Source organism: Tachypleus tridentatus, chromosome 4 (genome assembly GCF_004210375.1).
Source record: "Tachypleus tridentatus isolate NWPU-2018 chromosome 4, ASM421037v1, whole genome shotgun sequence".
NCBI lineage: Eukaryota > Metazoa > Arthropoda > Merostomata > Xiphosura > Limulidae > Tachypleus > Tachypleus tridentatus.
In genome coordinates, this window is record NC_134828.1 from 76028621 (window position 1) to 76034874 (window position 6254).

Sequence of the window (6254 nt, forward strand, 5' to 3'; positions counted from 1 at the left end):
AATTAACAATAATGGTTGTTATAAATAATAATCTATATATTAAAGTTTTACGAACTTACAAATAAAACTGACTCTTATATCAGGTCTAAAACTTCCTCGATATTTTATTCACGATGAGTAAATTAATTTCTAGTTGATGTAGATACAATTCACTTAAGAGGGAGCTAACTATGTATTTATCTTTTTTTGCGAGTTTGAGTTTTTTCACCGACGAAGTTACGCAGTTTTTTTTTAAACATGTTTATGTTCGGTGTGAATCCACTGAAGTTAAACGGTTTGTAATGTTCGAAATTTATAAACGTTAACCAGTTATAGCTTCCGGTATTTATAATATACTGACTGTAGCAATCCAATAATATATAGTCTTTGGCGCGTCGTTTGTGTTACATATATAGGCGCTAGAAGAGAGTTTCTGCCCACGATACCAGCCACTAACATACAACCGCAACTAAATAGAATACGTGAATACTGTCAAAAATATAGAATAAAAATAAACACAGCAAAAACACAACTCGTAATCTTTACGAGATTGATAAAACACAAAAAAACAACAGCCAGAATTATATTTGAATGGCACACTACTTCAGACTGCCCCATCGGCAAAATTTTTAGATCTAACCTATGATTCAAAATTAATTTGGATTAATCATGTTAACGAAATTAAAAATAAAATCTAGCGAAGAACTAGCTATGCTAGGAATCTAACTGGTAAAAACAGTGGAGCATCTACAGATAACTTAGTAAAAATCTATAAAACATATATTAGACCAGTAATAGATCATGCAGCTCCAGCATGGATTACTGTAAGCAATAAAATAATTAAAACCAAACTACAAACAATCCAAAACACACTTCCCACAATAACATACAGAGTTCCAAGAACTATATCAACTCAATTCATTCACAAATATTCAAACATACCAACCGTACCAGATAGATTCCTACATGGTACAATAATGTACTTCTATATATGCAAAAACGGCTCGTTTGGGTTGAGAAAATATTTTACATAGAAGAGCGAACGTTTCGATCTTCTTCGGTCATCGTCAGGTTCACAAAGAAAGAGATAACTGACCGGAAGCTGACCACATGTTTGAAAGGGGTTGTGTAACTGAGTGTCGGAATGCAGAGGGCGGTATTAGATGTTTGAATATACAATTTTATTTTATTTTATTATATTAATATAGATATAAAGGCGTTCTTTTATATTGGTTTATTTTGGGTTTAAGTTGTTGTATAAGTAAGGCTTCTTTAATTTTGCGTTTGTTTATGTTTGTTTCTTTATTTAGTATTTGAGTGTTTTCTATGGTTATGTTGTGTTTATTTGACTTGCAGTGTTCGAAAACGTGTGAAGGTGACTTTTTATGTTCTTTGAATCTGGTTTCCATTTTCTACTTGTTTCTCCAATATAGAAGTCGTGGCAGTTATCACATTGTATTTTGTAAATAATGTTGGTGTGGTGTTTGTCAGTGTAGTTTTTACATAGTATAGACCTCAGTTTTGTGCCTGGTTTTTGAATAAATTTGGTATTAACTGGAATGTCATATTTTGTTACTAGTTTTTGCCAAATGTTGGTTATTTGTTTGCTGATGTCAGGAATATATGGTATACAGCAGTATATGGTTTCATGATTTTTTGATTCGTGAGATATATTTACTTTAGTTGGTTGATTTTGCTTTCTGTCTAGGTGTGTGCGTATAATGTTTTCTACGGTTTGTGGAGGAAACTTATTGATGTTGATGAAGTATTGTTTTATTTTGTCTAATTCATCGTTAATTTTATCTGGTGAGCATAGTTTTATGGCTGTGTTTATTTGGTTTCTTAGTATGTTGAGTTTTTGTTTTGTTTCATGTGCTGAGTCCCAAGGAATGTATAGTCCAGTATGGGTGATTTTTCGGTGGATTTCTGTTTTGAATTGTGTGTCGGTTCTTGTAATTTTGAGGTTAAGAAATGATATTTGATTGCTTTCTTCCTGTTCACATGTGAAGTTAATGTTGGGATGTATAGAGTTAATGTGGTTGAAAAAATTAAGTATGTGTTCTGTAGATTTGAATCCCGCAACCGTGTCATCTACATATCTGTACCAGTATAGTGGTGGATGTAATGCTGTGTTAATTGCTTGTGTTTCAACTTGTGTCATAAAAATATTGGCTAGAACTGGTGATACTGGGTTGCCCATGCTTAGGCCATTTGTTTGTATATAGTTTTGGTTGTTGAACATGAAGTTTGTCTTTATAGTGGTGAATTCTATGAGGGTTGCTAACTGGTTACTGGGAATGTCTATAGTTGGGTTAGGGTCTCGGATATAGAGTTCTAAGGCTATCTTGCAGGCTTTAGTGGTTGGAACTTCTGTAAAGAGGGATATAACATCGAAACTGGCCATTAAGGCTTTTGATTAAGTTGATTTCGATTAGACTTGAAATTAAAAGAGTCTTTGATGAATGAGCTGGCTGATGTTACATATTTGGAGAATGCCCATGCTATGTATTTACCAAGATTGTAATTAAACGATTCATATGTGGACATTATTGGTCGTAATGGACAATCTGGTTTATGAGGTTTGGGAATGCCGTATATTTGCGGTGTGCGTGAGTCGGTTTTACGTAGGTAGGTATAAAGTGTTTGTGAAATTGTGTTGGCTTTTTTCATTTGTAGTAGCAATTTGTTCAGTTGCGTCTCGTGTGTCTTTGTTGGATTTGTGTGTATTGGCTTAAATTTGTTCGTGTCTGATTTATGAATAAATGAACAACATCCTATCTGAAACTGATGCCAGCTTCCATAGCAGTGACATGACGAACAGATGTTATTAATATAGCAGAATAGTATGAATGCTTATGATTATATGGAGTTGAACTCTCATGACATAACTTTGTTAATAAATACTAAATGTGTTGTGATACAGCGATACGATACTCGTATCACATCATGAAGCCGTGTTACAATTGTATCGATACATTGTCGAATGCGATATGATTTATGTATCTGTATGAAATTTGGCAAGCTTTCAGTAAACACTGTACATCTTTCGTAGAGAAAAAAATCAGGATTCTTAATAAAGTGTGTTTTGCTAAAAATTAATAATTAAATAAAGGAAAATGAGTTGACTTCATTTCTGGGACCGGCATGGCCAGGTGGTTAAGGCACTTACTCGTCATCCGAGGATCGCGGGTTCGAATTCCAGTCCCACCAAACATGCTCGCCCTTTCAGCCGTGGGGGAATTATAATGCGACGGTCAATCCCACTATTCGTTGGTAAAAGAGTAGACCAAGAGTTGGCGGTGGGTGGAGATGACTAGTGCCTTCCCTCCACTCTTACACTGATAAATTAGGGACGGCTAGCGCAGGTATCCCTCGTGAAGCTTTGCGCGAAATTCAAAACAAACCAAAACTTTATTTCTGTTATCAAAAATGCTACATGCAAAGTAGCATAACAGATTAACAACAACAAAATATTAGGTTGTCCAGAAATAAATGTCGTTTTTGAACTGCGAAGTTTGGAAAAGTATAAGCCAGTGTTGTAAAACATGCTTTAATCAAATAAAGCACCATTTTCTCAACGTGTAACGATGCTGTTTATGCCCCTGTTGTAGAAATCAAAGTTTCTATAGTCAATAAACTCCCAAAAGCGTCTTCTGCAGCTACCTGGTTTTGAAAGTGTTTATTGTTCAAAAAGTTGTCAAAGTGCTTGAAAAAATGAAAATATGTAGAGGGAAAGATTTGGGGAATAAGGTGGATGAGGCAGAATCTTGATTCCCAATTCATTCAAGTTTTGGAGCGTCATTCTTGACAGGTCTCATAATGCTGATTTTGTTGATCTTGAATCAGCTCATGTGGAACCCACTTATCCAACTTTTTTGTCTTTCTAATCGCACTCAGGTAGTTGGCAATGATTGAGTTCCTTGTGCCTAGCTTTTCTGCAAGCTCACGCACTGTTTTACCACTGTGCTTCCCTTAACGTGTTTTCATCTAAAGATGGTTTCCTTCCACGACCTTCGTGGTCTTCAAGACTTTCACCTCCATGTCGAAACCTTTGGAACCAATGTTGAACAGTACGTTCAATAACAGATCCATGGCCGAATGCTTGGTTGATGTTCTGTGTAGTTTCGATAGCTTCTCGTCCAAGTTTGAAGTGTAGAGAAAAATCAGACGAAAGTCCTTCTTGTCCATGTTGCCTTGGGGGTTGCGAAACTTAAATCTGATTAAAGTTGAAACAGTAGACAATTGAAATACCTTGTAAGCGCAAACGTTGGATTGAACCAACTAACCAACAATAAGTTACTCAATATTTAGCTTTTAAATGTCATCATGAGAATTCCGACATTTATTTCTGGACAACCTAATAGATGGACGGATATTAACTTTTTATATTTAACTTCTCTTGACATCATCTATTTAGTTGATCAAACCTGGCAATTTTAAAAAGCCGCTTTAAAGTAAAACACTTAAATAAAATAAGTTTATAGACAAGACTGTCAAACTTTGTAACAAACCATTGGTAAAACTTTTGTGTTTAAATACGTTTTAAACCAACTACTATGTTAAGACAAATACTCTTAATAAACACATTGAAAAAGGTTCACTAAAAAATGGAAGTATTGTATTTGCTATATTTCTATTTTATTTTAATTTTACATTAGGTGTTCTATCTAGTTGACTTTCTTGATTATACTGTTATTTATATTACTAATATTTATAATATATTGTTTATTACCAGTGGTGTGACGTCCTGGCCTGGTATTTGTTTAATAACTGTGTTTTGATAAATGTTTAATTTATTTCTAAGTGTTGTTGTTGTTGAATAAATTGTTTGTCTTTGTTAATCCTGATTGTAGCGGCGTGTTCATTTTAGACCGTTATAAATAGTGTCTTTCAAAATGTGTAGTGCGAATTTACGGATTTACGCATTTTGATAAAAGTTGAGAAAAAAACAACCTTTACATTCCAAATAAATATAAAAGAAAAACGTTTCGTCTTTGCTGCTTCTTAAGGATTAATATTCATAACGATATAAATGGTATTTGTATTTTTCCGGATACTAGAAGAGGTTGCTGTAAATATGATAATTTTATCAAAAAATAACCATAATGAAAATGAATATAACTTCCCACACAGACTGCAGTTTGAAAGCCAAACTTCTCGTTCGAGGACACCTAGTCGAATGTTATAACTGCTGTGATACTTAGACTTTGGAAAAGGTCTTAACAAATAGTTCAGATAACTAACTTATACTATCATGTTTAAGTTTTTCTTTCCCGAATAACCAAAAACCCTGCTCTAAGTATAATCATTTTTAAATAAAAGAAATCTCAATGCTAAGAGAATTTGAACATTAAATACATTTTATAAACATGCTACAATTTTTCAGATAAATGAAAGATAATTCATTAAACCTGTAGTATTTAAAAATATAGTGGGCCTAATATTATTAATAAATATGTATAAAAGCCAAGTGTCAGTCCCGCTTGATTTCTCTGAATTCATGAGATATACACGTCCAGTATCACTTTTTGTCCTATAATACTTCACCTTTGATTGCCCATTCCAATATTAGTCGATAGTTGTTAAATTTTGGGAATTTTTCTGCTATATAAAAGCATGTCAAAGAGAGGGTTTCTGAGACCAATTCAATAATCCACCTAGGGTGCTTCAGCATCACAAAACTTCAATCGCAAGCTGACAAAAGTAATTTAACTCAGCCTAATGTTATACTGTAGTTTAAAACTGTGTAGGGGATTACGCATAGTGGTTATTAAAAAGAGATAAAAGAAAAATGGTAAAGGTAAAACCATAAAGAAATTAACTACGGATATATATATATTTAATAATATTACGCTATGCCAGTGATTATTAACCTTAACTTTAGTCTACGATGTCACGTCTTACTGACGTTTAAGTTTGGTCTGGCCTAGCGGATGTCAAATTAAGGCCCCATAAACTACAAATTGTACATCAAGTTCTTATTAATATACCGAAGAGTGTTTACATATGGACAAGGCTTTAGCCTAAAGGAAATTTTATACCTTACACAAATTAATGAAATGCTCAATCTGATATTATTAGGCCTAATGCTTGCTAAACCATTTGTAAGCTAGCTTACGCTGCTGATTTAAAGGGTAATCTAGGCTAAAAAGGTCTATTGCACACCTTAACCTAACTTCCCTAAGGGCCTAAGTAGTATAAGCTAAATGCTCGTGATATGTAGAGTATGAGCTACAGTCTCTTTCTGATTTGAGCTTAGAAGAACTTTAAAAATG